This window comes from Phyllobates terribilis, unplaced genomic scaffold, assembly GCF_046119375.1.
Source record: "Phyllobates terribilis strain yellow unplaced genomic scaffold, ASM4611937v1 Scaffold_8__6_contigs__length_399053987, whole genome shotgun sequence".
In the NCBI taxonomy this organism is placed as follows: domain Eukaryota; kingdom Metazoa; phylum Chordata; class Amphibia; order Anura; family Dendrobatidae; genus Phyllobates; species Phyllobates terribilis.
Window position 1 is genome coordinate 143,637,738 of NW_027362768.1, and position 24,066 is coordinate 143,661,803.

At 43.4% G+C, this 24,066-nt stretch overlaps 1 protein-coding gene across 1 annotated transcript in view; it reads left to right on the forward strand.

The window, feature by feature from the left end:
- The first annotated feature begins 14,164 nt into the window (after positions 1-14,164).
- RABGAP1L (RAB GTPase activating protein 1 like) overlaps positions 14,165-24,066 on the forward strand; it is a 344,846-nt gene continuing 334,944 nt past the window's right edge. Inside the window, exon 1 of the mRNA XM_073643396.1 lies at positions 14,165-14,410. The gene's annotated coding sequence lies outside the window, so the exon portion shown is untranslated. The remainder of the gene's footprint in view (positions 14,411-24,066) is intronic.

A 24,066-nucleotide genomic window follows, 5' to 3' on the forward strand; every position in this document is an offset into this window, starting at 1 on the left:
GAAGATATGCGAGATGGGGGAAAAATGATGAGTTCAGTTTTGTCCACATTGAGCTTGAGGAAGCGGGAGGAGAAGAAGGAGGATATGGCTGCTAGACATGCTGGGATTCTGGACAGCAGAGAGGTGACGTCTGGGCCAGAGAGGTAGATCTGGGTGTCATCAGCGTACAGATGGTACTGGAAGCCATGGGATTTTATGAGCTGTCCCAGGCCAAGGGTGTAGATTGAGAAGAGTAGGGGTGCTAGGACAGAGCCTTGAGAGGCTCCAACAGAGAGGGGGCGGGATGAGGAGGTAGTGTGGGAGTGGGAGTGGGAGACGCTAAATGTGCGGTTAGAAAGGTATGAGGAGATCCAAGGTAGGGCAAGGTCTTTGACGCCAAAGGAAGAGAGGATCTGTAGTAGGAGGCGGTGGTAAACTGTATCAAAAGCAGAGGACAGGTCAAGAAGAAGGAGTACAGAGAATTATCTCTTAGCTTTGGCTGTAAGTCATTGGTGATTTTGGTAAGGGCAGTTTCGGTGGAATGGTGGGGGCGGAAACCGGAATGTCGGTTGTCGAAGAGAGAGTTAGATGAGAAGTGAGAGAAAAGTTCAGCGTGAACATGTTGCTCAAGGAGTTTGGAGGCAAATGGGAGCAGCGATATGGGGCAGTAGCTGGACAAAGCGGTTGGGTCGAGGGATGGCTTTTTGAGGATGGGTGTGATTGTGGCATGTTTAAAGGCAGCGGGGAAGGTACCAGAAGTTAGTGATAAGTTGAAGAGATGGGTTAGGGATGGGATGAGTGTGGGGGTGAGGTTGGGGAGGAGGTGGGATGGGATGAGGTCGAGTGCACAAGAGGTGAAGTGTGATTTGGAGAGGAGACGAGTGAGGTCTCTTTTTGTGATGTTGGGAAGGGAGGTTATGGGGGAAGGACAATGGTCTGGAAAACAAAGGGGCTGTGGTGGTCGGACAGTAAAGACTTGCCGTGTTTGGTCAATCTTGTTTTTGAAGTGTGTGGCAAACCCCTCAGCTGAGATGACAAAGGTCGGATGGGGCAGTGGAGGGCGGAGGAGAAAGTTAAAAGTGTTGAATAGCTGTTTGGGGTTGTAGGATAGGGAAGATATGAGGGTTGTGAAGTAGGCCTGTTTAGCAGAGGTGAGATATAATGCTGATTGTCACGGATACCAGCCGGGGGGGGGGGGGGGGGTCGAGAAAATCCCACCACTGTCACCACTTTGTCAGGGGATGCAACTCTGCTGCCTCCAATCGTCAGGGACAATTACGCAATTGACTGTAGAGTGATGGACGAGGCTGTGGCTGCTTTCACTACTAGGCCGGTTATTGGGGAATTCACAGTAGATATTGGCGTCATGTTTCCGATTTTACCTTTCTATAGAGACGAAACATGGCATGGATAGCATCATCCATCGGACTAATTTCAAGTTTGAGGGGTTAGAAAGGCTTTACAGTGATGTGAATGAATGCGTTATGTTCGTCCCTCCACTACGACGCCGAAAATATATTTCCCACAAATATCGTATCAATGCAAACCCCAATATTCATCACTGACCACTGGCTTGAAAAAGTCTCAGAACAGTTCGCTTTAACGCTTCAATTTTTGAGGAGTTTGTCACATTTGCTCATGACTGATATTTCTGTTATTTGGCTTTGAAAAGTAAGTGGTCACCCGGCATCCTGATCTCACAAGTGAGTATAACAGAATGCCGCTTCTGCCACTTACAGCCCAAGAACAACGCCTGCCAAGAAATGTTACAGACGGGAAAAGTGACATCACAATAAACTCAACTATTTTCATTCCTTTCCATCCATTAGCTGCAGGCGCAGCCATTACACGTCTACCATGCTAGATGGAATATTTCATCCAGATTGCAAGCTTTCCTTTCATAGCTATTCAGCAGATCTACAAATAAATTTATATATTCCCTAAGAGGTCACGAAGTCCCTCTGAGCAGCCAGTGATTGGTTGCAGCGGTCACATGCCCATCAATCTGGAAAAGAAAGTGAATATGCTTTATTTTTTTTAATTTGTCACCATACAGGCAGGTTTATGGTAAAAAAATTTTTTAAAGGTGGACATCCACGTTAATTTGAACGAGCAGCATGTAAATGTGAAGTGGTGACAAGCGCTGCTCATTATCATAAAGCTTGTGTCAGACCTGATCTACTCATGTCTGGTTATGATCTTACTGGTGTATTTTTATATGGCATATAATAATAAATTCCATTTAATTGGCCTGGTTGTTTCTTTGGAAAACTCTAGATAATATTCTGCTGGTGCTATGTAATAGTGAGCAGCACACACCCTAATGCTCTGCAGTGAAAATATGAACCATATACAGGAAAAAGACGAGCAAGAATACTCAATAAATCAGCTTATAAGCAATTATTCACACATGCCATGCAAAAGTCTGACTGGCAGCCTCTTCAGCAATTTTAGTATTTTCAGCAGTTATCACTGGAATCTACTAATAACAGGCTTTAGCTTTGAAACTACCATATTTTTTCAGCCTATAAGATGCACTTTTTAACATTAACATAGACCTTCCTATGATCGAGGAGAACGCTGACACTGCATCCATTCCCGTTACTGAGAGAAGTATGCAAAACTGTGTGTGTTGCTGTAGCTCAGCTGTGCATTGATATAGAAGAGCTGTGTGTATGTAGCAAAGCTGTGTGTACATGTTGATGTACCTGGGCTGTGTGTAGGTAGCAAAGTTGTGTGTGTATGTAGCAGAATTATGTGTGCACATGTAGCAGAGCTGTGTGTATGTAGCAGAACTGTGTCTGTATGTATCAAAATTGTGTGCACACATGTAACAGAGCTGTATGTATCAGAGTTGGGTGTGTGAAGCAGAGATATGTGTGTGTATGTAGCAAAGCTGTATGTGCATGTTGATGTAATGTATCAGAGCTGTGTCTTTACATAGCAGAATTGTAATTATACACATAGCAGAGAGAAGAGTGTGTATGCAGCAAAGCTGTGTGTGTTGATGTAACGGAGCTGTATGCGTAGGTAATAAAGCTGTATGGGTAGGTAGGAGAACGGTATGTGTAGGTAGGAAAGCTGTGTGTGTATGTCGCAGAATTATGTGTGTGCAGGTAGCAGAGCTGTGTGTATGTAGCAAAGCTGTGTGTGTTAATGTAACTGAGCTGAGTGAAGGTACCAGGACTGTGTGTGTATGTAGCAAAATTGTGTGCGTGCATGTAGCAAAGATGTATGTAACAGAGCTATGTGTGTGTATGTAGCAAAGCTGTGTGTGCATGTTGATGTAGCTGAGCTGCGTGTAAGTAGCAGAGCAGTGTGTGTATGTAGCAGAATTGTGTGTATATAGCAAAGCTGTGTGTGTTGATGTAACTGAGCTGTGTGCGCATGTAGCTATGAAGCAAGGCTGTGTGTTAATGTAAATGAGCTGTGTGTAGGTAGCAGGACTGTGTGTGCATGTAGCAAAATAGTGTGTGCGCATGTAGAAGACCTGTATGTAGCACAGTTGAGTGTGCATGTACTGTACGTGCAGCAGTGATGTGTACACTACCGTTCAAAAGTTTGGGGTCACCCAGACAATTTTGTGTTTTCCATGAAAACTCATTTTATTTATCAAATGAGTTGCAAAATGAATAGAAAATATAGTCCAGACATTGACAAGGTTAGAAATAATGATTTTTATTTGAAAGAGTAATTTTCTCCTTCAAACTTTGCTTTTGTCAAAGAATGCTCCCTTTGCAGCAATTACAGCATTGCAGACCTTTGGCATTCTAGCTGTTAATTTGCTGAGGTAATCTTGAGAAATTTCCCCCCATGCTTCCTGAAGCCCCTCCCACAAGTTGGATTGGCTTGATGGGCACTTTTTGCGTACCATACGGTCAAGCTGCTCCCACAACAGCTCAATGGGGTTGAGATCTGGTGACTCCGCTGGCCACTCCATGACAGATAGAATACCAGCTGCCTGCTTCTTCCCTAAATAGTTCATGCATAATTTGGAGGTGTGCTTTGGGTCATAGTCCTGATGTAGGATGAAATTGGCTCCAATCAAGCGCTGTCCACAGGGTATGGCATGGCATTGCAAAATGGAGTGATAGACTTCTTATTCAAAATCCCATTTACCTTGTACAAATATCCCACTTTACCAGCACCAAAGCAACCGCAGACCATCACATTACCTCCACCATGCTTGACAGATGGCATCAGGCACTCTTCCAGCATCTTTTCAGTTGTTGTGCGTCTCACAAATGTTCTTCTGTGTGATCCAAACACCTCAAACTTGATTTGTCTGTCCATAAAACTTTTTTCCAATCTTCCTCTGTCCAATGTCTGTGTTCCTTTGCCAATATTAATCTTTTCCTTTTATTAGCTAGTCTCGGATATGGCTTTTTCTTTGCCACTTTTCCCTGAAGGCCAGCATCCCAGAGTCGCCTCTTCACTGTAGAGGTTGACACTGGCGTTTTGCGTGTACTATTTAATGAGGCTGCCAGTTGAGGAGCTGTGAGGCGTCGCTTTCTCAAACTAGAGACGCTAATGTCCTTGTCTTGTTGCTCAGTTGTGCAGCGGGGCCTCCCACTTCTCTTTCTACTCTGGTTAGAGGCTGTTTGTGCTCTCCTCTGAAGGGAGTAGTACACACAGTTGTATGAAATCTTCAGTTTCTTGGCAACTTCTCGCATGGAATAGCCTTCATTTCTAAGAACAAGAATAGACTGTCGAGTTTCACATGAAAGTTCTCTTTTTCTGGCCATTTTGAGAGTTTCATAGAACAAACAAATGTAATGCTCCAGATTCTCAACTAGCTCAAATGAAGGTCAATTTTATAGCTTCTCAAATCAGCCAAACCGTTTTCAGCTGGGCTAACATACTTGTGCAAGGGTTTTCTAAACATCCATTAGCCTTCTTACACAGTTAGCAAACACAATGTACCATTAAAACACTGGAGTGGTGGTTGTTGGAAATGGGCCTCTATACACCTATGTAGATATTGCAATAAAAAACAGACATTTGCAGCTAGAATAGTCATTTACCACATTAACAATGTATAGAGTGTATTTCTGATTCATTTAATGTTCGCTTCATTGAAAAAAATATATGCTTTTCTTTCAAAAATAATGAAATTTCTAAATGACCCCAAACTTTTGAACGGTAGTGTATATGTTCAGTTAGCTTACGTGTCCCTTAGAGGCATCTGTTTTTTATTTTCCCTGTATGATTTTTAATATGTTGAATAAAGATTAGTGCTATTTTTAATATTTGATGGACCTCTTTGTTTTTTCGAGGTAACTAATATAACCCTGAAAAAGGCCAGATCGCAAAATGTCTGAGGGTGGGAAATTCTTTACACTAGTTATCTGGACCAGACGATTTCTCATACTTACCAATGGGGAAAAACATTAGAGGGCTCATTCAACAATCGATCAGTGACACTTATCTGTTGTGTATTGAGTTTTATCTAGTGGGAAAACAAAAGGATTGAGAGTCCAAATTATCAATTGTTATCTCCCCTGATATCATCTATGGATAGGAGGACCTGGCCACCTCTGGTTTCATGAAATCGGTCAGTCTTGCCAAATATTAATCTAATGTGGTGGTCACTTGTCTCTTGGGAAAAGAAAAGGATTTTAATGCAACAAGTGTGATCATATTCTCCCCTGAAAAAATCTATGGGGGAGAAGAGGTGGGCAGAGGTGAAGTGTCAAGAAACTACCCCATACACAGATGATTGTCCCGTCTCGCTGAAATTGGATCAATATTATCTATTGTGTATGGAGGTCCTTAGTACCAATTATTGGCAATCTGATGTGTAGTATCAGCAGACCTGACGAATTTTATCTGGATTTGCCATTTATCTGCTCATAAATATCTCATGTGTAGGACAACTTATTACTGCAGCCTGCAAGGCTTCAATCAAGTGAGAAGCTGGTTGATTTTCTGATAATGCCATTTGCAGTGATATATATACCGTATATGAAGCCCCCTTTACACAATAGATAGCTGTCAGCCGAGAAGTGTTTGCCCAATGGTGATCTTTCCTGAGTCTATGATATCCAGGAACACTTCTATCTTCTCTATGAGAAAGTCACTGCCAGACTCTTTTGGCAGCGGCTTATCTCCTCCCAGAGAAAAAAAGGATTGGCAATCCGAAATCGGACTTGCCGAATTATTCTATCCCCTGATATCATCTATTGGCAGAGAATCAGAAGGCCCCATACTTATTAGACTATCAACCAATTTCCGATTATATCGGCGGGTTCAGTCTAATGTGTATGGAGGCTTTCACTGTGCGCCTTAGTGCACTGGTTAAGCCCACAATGCACATTAGACAGCTGTTGACCAATTGTTCGTCAGACGTGCTCATTTGGCCGAGCGCTCCTGTGTTCTCTATGAGAGAGCTGTCACCAGACACGAGTACAAAGCGATCGGCAGTCTGAAATCGGACATGCCCCATCGAAATCTCCCCAACAATCTAGGGCAAGGATGTCAAACTCAAACACACAGAGGACCAAACTTGGACAAAGTCGGGGGTCAACCAGTATACAGTATAATGGGCCCCACACAGTCCTCCATACAGAATAATGGGCCCCACATACTCCTCCATACAGAATAATGGGCCCCACCTAGTCCTCCATACAGAATAATGAGCCCCACACAGTCCTCCATACAGAATAATGAGCCCCACACAGTCCTCCATACAGAATAATGGCCCCACATAGTCCTCCATACAGAATAATGGGCCCACATAGCCCTACATACAGAATAATGGGCCTCACACAGTCCTCCATACAGAATAATGTGCTCACATAGTCCTCCATACAGAATAATGGGATCCACATAGGCCTCCATACAGAATAATGGGCCCACATAGTCCTCCATACAGAATAATGGGCCCACATAGTCCTCCATACAGAATAATGGGCCCACATAGTCCTCCATACAGAATAATGGGCTCCATACAGAACTCCATACAGAATAATGTGCCCACATAGTCCTCCATACAGTATAATGGGCCCCACATAGTCCTCCATACAGAATAATGGGCCCCACATAGTCCTCCATACAGTATAATGGGCCCCACATAGTCCTCCATACAGAATAATGGGCCCCACATAGTCCTCCATACAGAATAATGGGCCCCACATAGTCCTCCATACAGAATAATGGGCCCACAGAGTCCTCGATACAGAATAATGTGCTCACATAGTCCTCCATACAGAATAATGGGATCCACATAGGCCTCCATACAGAATAATGGGCCCACATAGTCCTCCATACAGAATAATGGGCCCACATAGTCCTCCATACAGAATAATGGGCCCACATAGTCCTCCATACAGAATAATGGGCTCCATATAGAACTCCATACAGAATAATGTGCCCACATAGTCCTCCATACAGTATAATGGCCCCACATAGTCCTCCATACAGAATAATGGGCCCCACATAGTCCTCCTTACAGTATAATGGGCCCCACATAGTCCTCCATACAGTATAATGGGCCCACATAGTCCTCCATACAGTATAATGGGCCCACATAGTCCTCCATACAGTATAATGGGCCCCACATAGTCCTCCATACAGAATAATGGGCCCCACATAGTCCTCCATACAGTATAATGGGCCCCACATAGTCCTCCATACAGAATAATGGGCCCCACATAGTCCTCCATACAGAATAATGGGCCCCACATAGTCCTCCATACAGAATAATGGGCCCCACATAGCTTTCCATATGGTATAATGGGCCCCACATAGTCCTCCTTATAGTACTATGGGCCCCACATTGCCTTGTATAATGGGCCCCACAATGTCCTCCATACAGAATACTGGCCCCACATAGGGGTGGTGATTCTGGTGTTGCAGACCAAATATTATCACCCTGTGGGCCAGAGTTTGGAATGTATGATCTAGGGCCCTCATAACCATTAGATTGTAGGCCAAACCTGTCGATATCGGTGGGTACGGATGACATGAGTCTAATGCCTTTAATATTATCTGTGATCAAAACATCTGATCCTTGTCTGCAGCCTTCACTCTCAGGAATGTTATCTCTTGTTGTTTGAGACCAACCCAGTAACTTTAGTTTTCAAAAGTCTCTGTAAACACACCTCTCACATTCACATTCACAGGTATCACATTCCTTAGGTGCTTCTACCTTTTTTTTACCTTTTCTCGTCTGTTAGCTCTTGGACTCATGTGTATGTCCGCCTTTAGTTTACATGTATTTTTGCTGTGGTTTTCCAAAAAATTGTGTCTAGACACAACAACAAAACCAAAAAGTGAAGCTGTAGCCTAAACCACTTCTACTAATCAATTAAAATGTCCAAGTCTGATTGTAGTCGGCTGAGCTGAACAGACGTAGTTAGTACAACAGAAGCCTTGGCCGGGGTTTTACATTAAACTGGACAAACACTTGAAAAGAGGCAGATTAGCCCCATTCAATGCGAATACACGAGGCTGCAGCCTTGGTTTCTGCTCCATATTGCAAATTTACGATTCACAAGTAGAAACAAAGCTGCAATGTACGAACGATGAAGCAACAATTCGGCGTGGAATTCTTACCAAAATCTGCTTCTCTTCTGTCTGTTTACCAAGTCTTATAGGGAAGCCTATAGGTAAAATGCACCATAACGAGAGCATGCCCAAACACCATTGATCTAAAAACACCACCAAAATGCATGTTATGTAGTGTGTTTTATACTGGGCGGGCCACGAAAAAACAAACTTTTTTTTTTCCTAAAAAAACAAGCAAGAAACTTGGGTAACTGTGCATAGAGTTGTTGGAAGACGTCCATGTAACCGGCTGTGTTCACATTTTCGTCATAAAATATTGGACCTACAATCTGTGTACCCCTAAAATGGTGATTCTGGGATGTGATTTTTTTTTTTTTGCATTGGCCACGGATCATGTGTAATGTTACTTTGTGAACCAAACTATGCACCCACCCACTTTTATTTTTTTCCAGTTTTTGGGTTAAACTGAACACCAAAAAAGTCATTAAAAAACCCAAACTGAACATGGCACAGAATTTGGAGCTGTAGCTGATTTGCTTGAACACTCCAATATGCACCGCCAAGCTTAATAAATCTGTCCCTATGTGTAAAACTTTGATCTGCAAGGAGTTTGCGTGGGATTTCCTCCGGGTTCTTCGGTTTCCTCCCACACTCCAAAGACATACTGATACGGAATGTAGATCGTGAGCCCCAATGGTGACAGAGATGATGCCTGTAAAGCGCTGTGGAATTAATGGCGCTCTATGAGCGAGTAAAATAAATAAAATTATGGAACCGTTTCTCTGTAAAAACAACAGTGCAGCATAAGGCCTCATGGTTTTACATGCTTGGACTGTTTTGTATCAGATTTTCATCCATTTTTGTTTCCTGTGTCCGTTTTTACCATCAGCGTGGCATCCAGTTTTTTCATTTGCAAGAAAGAAAAAATGTCCAAGCTTCTTTTACCCTTAAAGGGCAATGTGACTGCAGACTTGTGAATCATCACAGCGTGCAGTGTGCGCATTGTCAGGACTCTCGAGTGCCAGGAGTGGATGGGCACATGCAGACTAGACATGCCCAACCTTGCTCAAAACAAGTGTATTGAACAAGTCCGGCACGTCTAGTCAGAATGTGGCCGGAAATATGCTCTGCTCCTGGTGTCGAAGAATCCTCACAGCATGCACAGTGCGCATTATCAGAATTCTCCAGTGCCATGAGTGGGCAGGCAAGTGCAGGCTAGTAGGGTTGAGCGAGTATGTTCTGTCCGAGTATGCTCGGGCCGAGCTCCGAGTATTTATAGCTGCTCGGTGATAAGGTTAAATCACTCCCATGTGCATGATTTGCGACTGTTTGACAGTTTTATTACATGTGAGGAATTTGTAAGAAATAGACATTCCTCACATGTATTAAAGCTGTCAAACAGTCGCAAATCATGCACATGGGAGTGATTCAACCATATCACCGAGCAGCTGTAAATACTCGGAGCTCGGCCCGAGCATACTCGCCGAAAGGGTTAATAGAACATACTCGCTCAACACTACAGGCTAGACATGTGCGGCTTTGCTCAATAACAGTCTATCGAGCACGTCTGGAACGTCTAGTCAGAATGTGGCCGGAAAAATGCTCTGCTCCTGGCGCCGGAGAATCCTGATAGTGTGTACTGTGCACGCTGTGAGGATTCACAAGTCTGCAGTCACAAGCCTGGACACCCCATGTGACTCCATGACGCACCATATCGGGTGTGGGTGAATGCAGCGTGCTCCGAGCCCTGCTGTTCAGTCATTGACCGTGGCGTTTAAGTGGTGTGATCCTAGTGGGGGCACCCAATCAGGGGGCTATAGCTTTCCCCCAGCACACGACGTGTTCGCTGGGCGCCGATGGCGCTTCATAGGGGATTGTGACTTTTACTATAGACTGCAATACAATAGTATGGTGGCATATTGTGCAAGAGATGAAACGATCGCAGGTTCAATTCCCCTATGGGGCTAAAAAATAGAGTGAAAAGTATTTTAACCCCTTAATAACATTTGACGTACTAATACGCGTCTGTGCCCTGGGACTTAAGAGCCAGACCCGTATTAGTACGTTATGGCGATCGCGCGCGCACACAGGCTGTGCGGGCGCGATCGCCGCCGGGTGTCAGCTGATTTTCACAGCTGACACCCGGTACTATGTGCAGGGAGCGGTCCTGCACCGCTCCCAGCACATTAACCCCCGCTATGCTGCGATCGAAGTCGATCGAAATCGATCGCGGCATTGCGGGGGCAAGGGGAGGTGATCGGTGATACTCACCTCCTCTTCCGGCTTCCAGCGCAGACTGCAGCGGCTTCCCGGGTGTTGCCATGACGACCCGATGTCGTCATGACAACATCCGGGTCACCAGAGAGCAGGAAGATTGCTTGGACATGCGCAGTGCATCTCCAAGCAATCTTAACACTGTGCACTTCTGACAGCCTGCATGGCATAGGGATGGTGCTCCATTCCTATGCCATGCAGGCGATCAGAAAAAAAAAAGTGAAAGTCCCAGAGTGGCACAAAGTAATAAGGTGTACAAACTGTCCGAAAGTGGGGAAAAAAAAAAAAAAAAAATGTGCAAAAATATTATAAAAAAATTAAAAAAATAATACACCAAAAATAAAAATATAATGTACCCATCAATAAATATTATTATAAAAAAAATAAAAAAAAAACAATAAAAGTACACATATTTGGTATCGCCGCGTCCGGAACAGCCTGACCTATAAAACTGTCCCACTAGTTAACCCCTTCAGTGAACACGGTAAAAAAAAAAAAAACGCAGCAAAAAACAATGCTTTATCACCATACCGCCAAACAAAAAGTGGAATAACACGCGATCAAAAAGACGCATATAAATAAAAATGATACCGCTGAAAACGTCATCTCGTCCCACAAAAAACAAGCCGCCATACAGCTCCATCAGCCGAAAAATAAAAAAGTTTCAGCTCTCAGAATAAAGCGATGCTAAAAAATATTTTTTTCTATAAAATAGCTTTTATTGTGTATAAGCGCCAAAACATAGAAAAATTATACAAATGTGGTACCGCTGTAAACGTACTGACCCGAAGAATAAAGCTACCTCATCAATTTTACCACACGCGGAACAGAATAAAAAAAAAAAAAAAAAAACAATTCCTGAATTGTTGGTTTTTGTTTATTCTGCCTCCCAAAAATCGGAATAGAAAGCGATCAAAAAATGTCACGTGCCTGAAAATGGCACCAATAACAACGTCAAGTCATCCCGCAAAAAACGAGCCGTCACATGACTGTCTGCCAAAATCTGGAAAAATTATAGCTCTCAAATTGATTCGTAATAATGAAAAAGTGAAAAAAAAAACACTTTTTCATTTTTATGAATCAATTTGTGAAGCACCTAGGGGTTCCAAGTGCTCACTATGCATCTAGAAAGGTGCCTTGGGGGGTCTAGTTTCCAAAATGGGGTCACTTGTGGGGGAGCTCCAATGTTTGGGCACACAGGGACTCTCTAAATGCAACATGGTATCCGCTAACAAATTGAATGGAAAATCGGCTCAAATTGTTAGCGGACACCACATTGCGTTTGGAGAGCCCCTCTGTGCCCAAACTTTGGAGCTCCCCCACAAGTGACCCCATTTTGGAAACTAGACCCCCCAAGGCACCTATCTAGATGCATAGTGAGCACTTGGAACCCCAGGTGCTTCACAAATTGATTCATAAAAATGAAAAAGTGTTTTTTTTTTCACTTTTTCATTTTTACGAATCAATTTGTGAAGCACCTGGGGGTTCCAAGTGCTCACTATGCATCTAGAAAGGTGCCTTGGGGGGTCTAGTTTCCAAAATGCGGTCACTTGTGGGGGAGCTCCAAAGTTTGGGCACAGAGGGGCTCTCCAAACGCAATGTGGTGTCCGCTAACAATTTGAGCCGATTTTCCATTCAATTTCTTAGCGGATACCATGTTGCATTTAGAGAGTCCCTGTGTGCCCAAACATTGGAGCTCCCCCACAAGTGACCCCATTTTGGAAACTAGACCCCCCAAGGCACCTATCTAGATGCATAGTGAGCACTTGGAACCCCTAGGTGCTTCACAAATTGATTCGTAAAAATGAAAAAGTGTTTTTTTTTTCACTTTTTCATTTTTACGAATCAATTTGTGAAGCACCTGGGGGTTCCAAGTGCTCACTATGCATCTAGAAAGGTGCCTTGGGGGGTCTAGTTTCCAAAATGGGGTCACTTGTGGGGGAGCTCCAAAGTTTGGGCACACAGGGGCTCTCCAAACAGAACATGGTGTCCGCTAATTATTCAAGCAAATTTTACAATCAAAAAGTCAAATGGCGCTCCTTCCCTTCCGAGCCCTGCCGTGCGCCCAAACAGTGTTTCTTCCCCAAATATTGGGTATCTGCGTGCCCAGGGGAAATTGCACAACAAATTTTGGGGTCCATTTTTTCTTGTTACCCCTGTGAAAATAAAAAAAATTGGGTCTAAAGTAACATTTTTGTGAAAAAAGTTAAATGTTCATTTTTTTCTTCCACATTCAAAAAATTCCTGTGAAGCACCTGAAGGGTTAATAAAGTTCTTGAATGTGGTTTTGAGCACCTTGAGGGGTGCAGTTTTTAGAATGGTGTCACTTTTGGGTATTTTCTGTCACATAGACCCGTCAAAGTCACTTCAAATGTGATGTGGTCCCTAAAAAAATGGTTTTGTAAATTGTGTTGGAAAAATGAGAAATCGCTGGTCAACTTTTAACCCTTATAGCTCCCTAACAAAAAAAATTTTGGTTCCAAAATTGTGCTGATGTAAAGTAGACATGTGGGAAATGTTATTTATTAACTCTTTTGTGTGACATATCGCTCTGATTTCAGGGCTTAAAAATTCAAATTTTGAAAATCGCAAAATTTTCGCCAAATTTCCGTTTTTTTCACAAATAAACGCAAGTGATATCAAAGAAATTTTTCCACAATCATGAAGTACAATATGTCACGAAAAAACAATCTCAGAATCAAGGGGATCCGTTGAAGCGTTCCAGAGTAATTACCTCATAAAGTGACAGTGGTCAGAATTGTAAAAATTGGCCCGGTCATTAACGTGCAAACCACCCGCGGGGCTTAAGGGGTTAAAAAATAAATAAATAAAACATAAAATTAATAAAAATTAAATTTCTCAATAAAAATAACAAACATTCATCGCACCAGTAATGGCTTCGTTCCCACGATGAGTTGTTTTTTCTCCGCGTATTTTCAAAAAAAATGCAAGTAACTTATTTTGGTGCAAAAAATCTGCAACAACAAAAACTCAGCAAAATCTCATTGTGTGAACGTAGACTAATCTATCGCATTATAAAAGTATTTAACCCAGACAATTAACAAAAAAAAAAAAAGAAGACAGAATTATGGGGTTTTTTTCCGGTCGCCGGACTGTCACCCCCTTCCCACAAAAAACAATGGTGGGATTGCATTGCGCAAAAAATAAACCCACATGACCGAACACAGCGCGGATGATATGGAAATAGAATGAAACAATGGTGGGATTACATTTGGCAAAAAAAAAAAGCCCACTTTTTTAAATTGCAGAGAATAAGTCTGGGGTAAAAAATGTAAATGTGAACATGGCCAAGATAAGATCTGCGTCCTGGGAGCAGCAAACACTGCAGCCGCCACCGAGAAGGCCGGCCGTGCGCGCTCCCGACACCGCCCTCCGGCGCCGCGCTCCCGCCGGCTTCCTTCGCTGACGTCGATGGAGGGAGCGCGCCTCGCGGCCGCGCACACGGAAAGAACGAGAGAGAGAGAAGAGTGGAAGGAGGGAGGGGGACGTAGTAACTGCAAACGTGCGGCCGGGGACAAAGTGAACCGGAGCGGTACGGACCCGGGGACGGCCCGCAGGACTCAGGAGCGAGCAGCAAGCCTCTGTGGAGGGCGGATAGAGCGGAGGGGACCTGAGCTGGCGGCTCCCGGTAAGAGGACACGAGTCTCCGGTATAACGGTAACGTATGCGGGATGGGCAGTGAGCTCAGCTCCGCCCCCTGGCGGCCGCTCTGCGCTATGACTGGGTGGCGTGCTGCAGTCCTCTCTCTGGTCCGCGATCTACAACCACCTGACCTGGGAGAGGTGCCCACTTCCTCCTGTCACTGCCAGCAGCGGTCTAACCCTGAGGTTCATGCTGGGCAGCAGCCTGGTGCAGGTCTGGCAGAAGTGCGCTCACCTCAAGTTGCACAACTTTAGCTTATTTAGGGGGCTTATTGTTTTTTTTTTTTTTTTTATGGGGGCGTCTGCCTGACTACTATGTGGAGCCGCTATCCCATCACAGACCCAGAAGTTATCGGCAGTTTTGTCCATTACTGTCACTTATTGGACCACACAGGGCAAAACTCATCCTCCAGCCCCCGGCTGCTGCCACCCTGGCATCTGGAGTGGGGTGTGGTGTGGTGGGGTAGAGCGTCGCCTCTGGCCTGATTATTACGTGCTCCGAGCAGCGATGACGGCCACCACAGATGCCAGCACCGTTGTTGTGTCTTCCCTTTTAGTTTTTCCCTCTTTAGTGGATGCAGACAGGTTTTATCAGCCGTGATCTTTTAGTTTTGTTGTGTTTAGTAGGAATGTGACGGTGATTTACCATATTTATTTGTATATTTCGGTATTATATACACTCGTGCCTTCTGTATGTTAGATTTGTGTTGTCTTATTTGTTTTATGCTTTTGGTTGTTATACATGTATGTATTTTTTTATATATATTTATTTTTAAATTATTATTATATTGAAAATATTAATATATACAATATAGTATAGACGCCACCGGTTGTGGTGCACATTAGATTTGTGGAGTGTTATTTGTTTTATGCTTTTGGTTGGTATACATGTATATTTATTTATAATATAATCTTATAGTCTAAATTCAATGTTCACACTGACTTTGTGTATCTTGGCCATAGTGGAGTGCTGCTGCGCTTTTTTTTATTTGTATTATGCAATTCATGCAGCTGGCACCAGTTCATACTCAGGGGGTGCTGGTCAGGTTATATATTTATTATTTTATTGAAAATATTACTATATGCAATGTAGTATAGTAGTCGCCTGTTGTGGTGCACAGCAATGCTGAAGTGATTTGTCAGGAGGAACTTGCTGGACTTTTGACCGGCTGCATTATAACTTATCGCTGTGTGCGGTCATCCGGTGCACATAGTGTTGCAGTGGTTTGATGTAGACACCAGTATTGAATCAGATCTCTAGTACAGAAACTTGCTCATTGCAGTCGGTGGGTTCACCTTTGGTCATAAAATTGGAGATTTTTTAGGAATTACAGTACTGTAAGGGGGGGAGGGATATTGGACCTGAGTTTAGGCTCGGTACATATCTGCATTCGGCGCAGTTTTGGACATGACACAATATTCCATTGTTCTAGCATAAGGATGTATTTGATTTGGTATGTACACACTGGGTCTTTTTGCTGTTTTTTGGAGCAGAAACTGAGTGGAAACTCCCAAGCTTTCGTGCAGGATTTGGATAATTTCCACTAGGTTTCCTCTCCAAAACCTCAGCAAAAAGACTCTGGGCCCAATTCATCAAGACCAGCATTGTTCACACTGGTCATGATGGTGAGATGTGCTGGAGTCAGACTTTCCTGATACGTAGAGGCTTATACCTTTTGTATGCGCCTCGCCACAAATCGTAGTCCATTCCCTGCTGGAATGGACCATCGAACGCTGCCGCTTGTCACGTCTCAGCTCCACTCACTTTGTCGGAGCTGAAGGAAAATGGTGTAAGAATGCTAAAGATGTGCATATACCTTTTGGGTATGTGCACCCAACATCTTTTTCAGGCCGATTCCACCTGAAAAAGCACTGCGAAACTGTTGCAAAAAATAAACATTGCTGTGCACGTTCAGTCTTGTATCACTACTTTTTAACCGCTTCAGGGTTCTGAATCCTTGAAGTGGTTAAAAGAAGTAGCATGTTCATTCTTCTAACGAAGCTGCCCCCGCAATACATTTTAAAAAAATAGAGCAATGACGGCCGAGCCGCCGGAAAAACAACTGAAAAAAAACAAAGCTGTTTCAGAAAAATGATCGCTGGCGTTTACGCCTTGGAAAACTTGGAGGTTTTGATGGTATCTTAACTACACCGTGGGAACAAACCCATAGGGCAGGTTCACATTGAGTTTCTTCTAAAGGAGTTTTTGGAACGCAAACTTTACAATCAAAACTTTAGAGTTTCTGCTCCAAAAAAACTCAGTATGAACACACATTTATAGTTCTTACGGGTCCATTGGGATTTGCTGGTGTCGTTCATTACATGGATACGGCACTTTAAATGGTACCTACATTTTTAAAAAAATTTCTAACGTGACTAGGTATAAAATGCCCTGTAGATCGGCGTGTGTCCGGGTCCGGAGAACTGAAACCGATCACTCAAAATACTTGTCACGTGCGCTAAGTGATAGATATCAGGCCAGGGTACGGAGATGCCACCGATCTGCAAACTTGTCATATGTGAAAAACTAATGTGTAGGTAGGTACCATTAAGTTTTGTCTGAGCAGAAGAGTGGAATTAAAACACATTAAATTAACAGTGTGAACAGCGCCTTAGATGGGTGTCTATAAGTTAAGGCCTCATTCAGACGTCCAATTTTTTCATGACTGTTCTGCCTATGTTTTTCACAGATTGAACGCGTACCCATTATAGTCTATGGGACTGTTCACATGTTGGTGTTTTGTTTTTTTTCGGACTGAATGGCCACAAAATAAAATGGGGATAAGTTAATTTATGATCTGATCACAGATCAAACTTACCTCTTCAAATCAATGGGTCCGTGGAAAAAAAACAAATGCACAAGCTTGTGAATATCCCAGCCACATTCCAACTAGACGTTCGAGGCCTCGCTCAATACAAGTGAATTGAGTGAGGCCGCACACGTCTAGTAGGAAAGTGGCCCAAAGTATACATATCGCATACTTGAGGTCACATTACCACCAGCACCGGAGAATCCTGACTGTGCGCACTGTGAGGATTCACAAGTTTGCAGACACTTTAGTCCCAAACCTGGGCTAACCCTTTGAAGGCCACAGACTGCCTAAACGTTTTATTTTAAGAAGTACTCGCCCTCAGCCGTCCCTGCAGGTCATGTTCTGGCACTTACCCCATCCCCACTGGTCTGGGCTTTCTGGTCCTATTCTTAACACACTGGAGATGCCTACTCGTCCAGTCACTGAGTCAGGGAGGGCGGACCTCCGCAACAGGCTGTATATACACAATACCATCACTGTGGATATAAACAGATTTCATAGTCCCATAAGGACAAGAAGGGGTATACTCCCTACACATATATAACCTATAATATTTGGAGTACTAAACCCCAAGAGAATATACAACCAAAGAATCTATAGTATATAAAATGTTAATATTATTATAAAGTCATTAAAAACAGAATAAATGGATATAAATAAGTGTATGGTGAGGATACAATAATCCGCGAGCAGAACACAGATATTGTATGTCAATAATATCTAATAACATAAGCGGTGATACATAGAGAACACTCACTCATCAATGTATCTAGCCAAAACCATGTGTGGCTAGACAGCCTCCCAAGCCAATATACAGTGTGTATATGATGGATTATAGAACACGTGTTTCCCAAGCTAAGAAAGGGGAGGGGGAAAAGACCCTGTAAAGTCACCAGGGAGGGGTAATATAGATTTAGTTCTCCATCTCTGCTTCAAGGTAACACTTACCCATATCTGCCAAAAAGGATATGTCCGTTTGCGGTGACGCCCCAACGCACGTTTCGCGTATTGGGCTTCCTCAGGGGAAGGTGTGATTGCCTGGTCCACGTTTTCCCCAGTGACCTTCACTCACTTTGCCGAAACAATGTTATTCTGTCAATAACTTACCCTGGCAATCACATGCCATGCATGCTGATGTCACTTTTGGGGCCAGTAATTGTCTGCAGTGGTCGTGTGGGTATACAGCATGTCATCACTGTAGGAAAGTAAATAAAGGCTTGCAGGGACTGCCAGAACATTAGTGCTGGCAAGGTGGGCAAATTAAAGCCAGCCGTACCCGACATACAGTACAGACCAAAAGTTTGGACACACCTCATTTGAAGATTTTTCTGTATTTTCATGACTTTGAAAATTGTACATTCACACTGAAGGCATCAAAACTATGAATTAACACATGTGGAATTATATACTTAACAAAAAAGTGTGAAACAACTGAAAATATGTCTTATATTCTAGGTTCTTCAAAGTAGCCACCTTTTGCTTTGATGACTGCTTTGCACACTCTTGGCATTCTCTTGATGAGCTTCAAGAGGTAGTCACCAGAAATGGTTTTCACTTCACAGGTGTGCCTTGTCAGGTTTAATAAGTGGGATTTCTTGCCTTATAAATGGGGTTGGGACCATCAGTTGTGTTGTGCAGAAGTCTGGTGGATACACAGCTGATAGTCCTACTGAATAGACTGTTAGAATTTGTATTATGGCAAGAAAAAAGCAGCTAAGTAAAGAAAAACGAGTGGCCATCATTACTTTAAGAAATGAAGGTCAGTCAGTCCAAAAAATTGGGCAAACTTTGAAAGTGTCCCCAAGTGCAGTTGCAAAAACCATCAAGCGCTACAAAGAAACTGTCTCACATGAGGACCGCCCCAGGAAAGGAAGACCAAGAGTCATCTCTGCTTCTGAGGATAAGTTTATCCGAGTCACCAGCCTCAGAAATCGCAGGTTAACAGCAGCTCAGATTAGAGACCAGGTCAATGCCACACAGAGTTCTAGCAGCAGACACCTCTCTACAACAACTGTTAAGAGGAGACTTTGTGCAGCAGGCCTTCATGGTAAAATAGCTGCTAGGAAACCTCTGCTAAGGACAGGCAACAAGCAAAAGAGACTTGTTTGGGCTAAAGAACACAAGGAATGAACATTAGACCAGTGGAAATCTGTGCTCTGGTCTGATGAGTCCAAATCTGAGATCTTTGGTTCCAACCACCGTGTCTTTGTGCGACGCAGAAAAGGTGAACGGATGGACTCTACATGCCTGGTTCCCACCGTGAAGCATGGAGGAGGAGGTGTGATGGTGTGGGGGTGCTTTGCTGGTGACACTGTTGGGGATTTATTCAAAATTGAAGGCATACTGAACCAGCATGGCTACCACAGCATCTTGCAGCGGCATGCTATTCCATCCGGTTTGCGTTTAGTTGGACCATCATTTATTTTTCAACAGGACAATGACCCCAAACACACCTCCAGGCTGTTTGACCAAGGGCTATTTGACCAAGCAGGAGAGTGATGGGGTGCTACGCCAGATGACCTGGCCTCCACAGTCACCAGACCTGAACCCAATCGAGATGGTTTGGGGTGAGCTGGACCGCAGAGTGAAGGCAAAAGGGTCAACAAGTGCTAAGCATCTCTGGGAACTCCTTCAAGATTGTTGGAAGACCATTTCTGGTGACTACCTCTTGAAGCTCATCAAGAGAATGCCAAGAGTGTGCAAAGCAGTCATCAAAGCATTTGGTGGCTACCTTGAAGAACCTAGAATATAAGACATATTTTCAGTTGTTTCACACTTTTTTGTTAAGTATATAATTCCACATGTGTTAATTCATAGTTTTGATGCCTTCAGTGTGAATGTACAATTTTCATAGTCATGAAAATACAGAAAAATCTTTAAATGAGAAGGTGTGTCCAAACTTTTGGTCTGTACTGTAGGTGTCGGTCGAATGGTACTTTGGCCAGTCGTTCGGCTGGTGGCTGTCTCTCTCGTACACAGGAGGCGCAGATCCAAGCGCTCTTGTATTTTCTAATAGAAACTCACCGCCGGTGGTTTATCTCCGGAAGAACAAAAGGATCGGCAATCCGAAATCGGATGTGTCGGAATGATATTTACCCTAACAGCCATTTGTCCGGGGCTCCTGTGCACATTAGAGTCAGTCGATTCTGTCGATATTGGCGCATTAAGCCAACATTAGTCTGTGTATGGGGGCTTAAGAGTTAAGTAATTTTTGGTGTGCTATTTTATAAATTTCCTGCCGCCAGTTTGATTTCTTATACTTTCGGACAACCAATTCATGGTAATACAGTATATGGAGACACTGGGGACTGGAGGGAGCCTTGTTGCAACTCGCACCTCGCTACGGTCAGTGTCACATGAGTGACATATCCAGATTATGTGCATATTATGGATGACATTGCATTCTTATAAGCCATCGTATCCCTGATAGACCGTCTCCATGATGGAAACAAATACATGAGACCAAGCTGACACTCTGAAACACGGATGCGATACTGATGATACTGACGCAATCTGGATGAACTATAGCGGATACATTCACATCTAGTTTAGTTCTTCCTGATCTCAGTTGTGAAATAAGTACAGAACATCAATAAAACAACATGCACAATAATACCCTACTTACATAATGTGTAAAAACATTAAATGGCTTTTGGTGCAGCGATGCCGGCTAGTTCCAAAACATGAAAGCGTTATTCCCATCAGATGGGTCATTTTGCAAACAAGCAACTTTTGGATTTACTTATTATTAAAACTTGGCTCCATCTTCCCCAAATCTTTAATTTTTTAATTTGGTTAAACAGTTCTTTGCCAAGGAGGCCCTCTATAGGTAGCAGAGGCCGCCCGGAGGTTCTAGGGTCTGTTGTGAGCTCCTAATCTCTGTAATCTTCAGTTCCTATTTGCTTAAGATGCTGCAGAGGAAAAGATGCATCATATAGCGGCATCGGGAGCGCACAGTATGGCCCAAAGGCGCAACAATGCGGCGGACCTGTGAATCAAAAGGGAGCTCTCAAAAGCAAAATATACAGTGGGTACGGAAAGTATTCAGACCCCTTTACATTTTTCACTCTTTGTTTCATTGCAGCCATTTGGTAAATTCTAAAAAGTTCATTTTTTTTCTCATTAAAGTACACTCTGCACCCCATCTTGACTGAAAAAAAAACAGAAATGTAGAAATTTTTGCAAATTTATTAAAGTAAAACTGAAATATCACATGGTCATAAGTATTCAGACCCTTTGCTCAGTATTGAGTAGAAGCACCCTTTTGAGATAGTACAGCCATGAGTCTTCTTGGGAATGATGCAACAAGTTTTTCGCACCTGGATTTGGAGATCCGCTGCCATTCTTCCTTGCAGATCCTCTCCAGTTCCGTCAGGTTGGATGGTGAACGTTGGTGGACAGCCATTTTCAGGTCTCTCCAGAGATGCTCAATTGGGTTTAGGTCAGGGCTCTGGCTGGGCCAGTCAAGAATGGTCACAGAGTTGTTCTGAAGCCACTCCTTTGTTATGTTAGCTGTGTGCTTAGGGTCATTGTCTTGTTGGAAGGTGAACCTTCAGCCAAGTCTGAGGTCCAGAGCACTCTGGAAGAGGTTTTCATCCAGGATACCTCTGTACTTGGCAGCATTCATGTTTCCTTCAACTGCAACCAGTCGTCCTGTCCCTGCAGCTGAAAAACACCCCCATAGCATGATGCTGCCACCACCATGTTTCACTGTGGGGATTGTATTGGGCAGGTGATGAGCAGTGCCTGGTTTTCTCCACACATACCGCTTAGAATTATCACCAAAAAGTTCTATCTTCATCTCATCAGACCAGAGAATCTTATTTCTCCTAGTCTGGGAGTCCTTCATGTGTTTTTGAGCCAACTCTATGTGGGCTTTCATATGTCTTGCACTGAGGAGAGGCTTCCGTCTGGCCACTCTGCCATAAAGGCCCAACTGGTGGAGGGCTGCAGTGATAGTTGACTTTGTGCAACTTTCTCCCATCTCCCTACTGCATCTCTGGAGCTCAGCCACAGTGATCTTGGGGTTCTTCTTTACCTCTCTCACCAAGGCTCTTCTCCCATGATTGCTCATTTTGGCTGGATGGCCAGGTCTAGGAAGACTTCTGGTGGTCCCAAACTTCTTGCATTTAAGGATTATGGAGGCCACTGTGCTCTTAGGAACCTTGAGTAATGCAGAAATTCTTCTGTAACCTTTCCCGATCTATGCCTTGCCACAATTCTGTCTCTGAGCTCCTTAGGCAGTTCCTTTGAGCTCATGATTCTCATTTGGTCTGGCATGCACTGTGAGCTGTGAGGTCTTATATAGACAGGTGTGTGCCTTTCCAAATCAAGTCCTATCAGTTTAATTAAACACAGCTGGACTCCAATGAAGGAGTATAACCATCTCAAGGAGGATCACAGGGAAATGGACAGCATGTGACTTAAATATGAGTGCCTGAGCAAAGGGTTTGAACACTTATGACCATGTCATATTTCAGTTTTTCTTTTTTAGTAAATTTGCAAAAATTTCTACATTTCTGTTTCTTTTCAGTCAAGATGGGGTGCATGGTGTACTTTAATGAGGAAAAAATGAACTTTTTAGAATTTACCAAATGGCTTCAATGAAACAAAGAGTGAAAAATGTAAAGGGGTCTGAATACTTTCTGTACCCACTGTAAGTGTATGGAGCAAGAGGATTGCAAAAAATGTATTCTGAATTTTCTATAAATCATTTTAGGGATACAACAATTGATTAAAACACTTAAAAGGCACAAATAGGTACCAAAACTTACAAGCACGTGACTACAATAAGCCATCTGTCCTAACATGCAATGCCTAAGGGCACATAATAGGGCTGAATTACGTAAATTACATTGCACTAACAATGTGAATAAACAATAGAATAGCAGAGTATAACAATACAGATCCTGACCAAAGTCCACGATTATTCTGGTACTTGAAAAAAGTCCAGTTTCCGTCAGTGTTTTATCAGTGATTTTTCACGTATGAAAAAAATAAGCTGCAAAGTTTCTTCTACCCATTACAGTGTTAATAACTGGCAGCGCATGGCTGCCATCCGTGTCTGGCCATGATTTTCATGGACTCTTAGACTCGGAAGGGTAATTTTAATTTGTGACTTTGATCGAAAACGGTCATGAACCTTCGTTCCTACAAAAGAGAATACACTGCCAGGATGTCTGGCAATGACTTTACCCTTGCAAGCAGATGCACGCGTGACCGAGCTGAATGCGCCTGTGTATGGAGGTGTAGCTGTTCAGCCAACAGCTATATAAGGTGCATGAACGCCTGTAGATTCCCATTGACCTCCCTTTCGAAAACCACTGCCCTTAGTGCAAGAAAATATTTTCGAAGCGTCAGATATCAGACCTGGTGATGGTTAAAGCAGTCCAATAGATAATGGCCGGAGTGGAGGCCGTGCATTGTGCACATTTGCTCAGTTCATGGTGAAAGATCCCTTTTTTGTGGATCCAGAGCTTGAAGCACTGGGTGTCCCAACGTTCAGACCCTCAATGATCGGTAAGTTAAGGAAAGTGGATAACTCTTTTGATTCGGCTGTAGCGGGCGATCATCCAGTGTGTATGGCGTGGGATTTCTACTCTTCCCCAGTGCTTGGGGTTGGAGGAAAGAAGGATTGGAAATGTTGGATTTGGACAAGATGCGCTGCAGCGGCTTAGTACCCTCTCCCCATTGAGAGCAAATGCCCAGCCAAATATCCACGTATGGGGAATGAGGTAGGAAGGAATGGCTGTCGGCTGAACGAGCATTCGACCATCTGCTATATGAAGAGTGCATCCAGCTCTACTGCTGTGGTATATCAGGATTCGCTG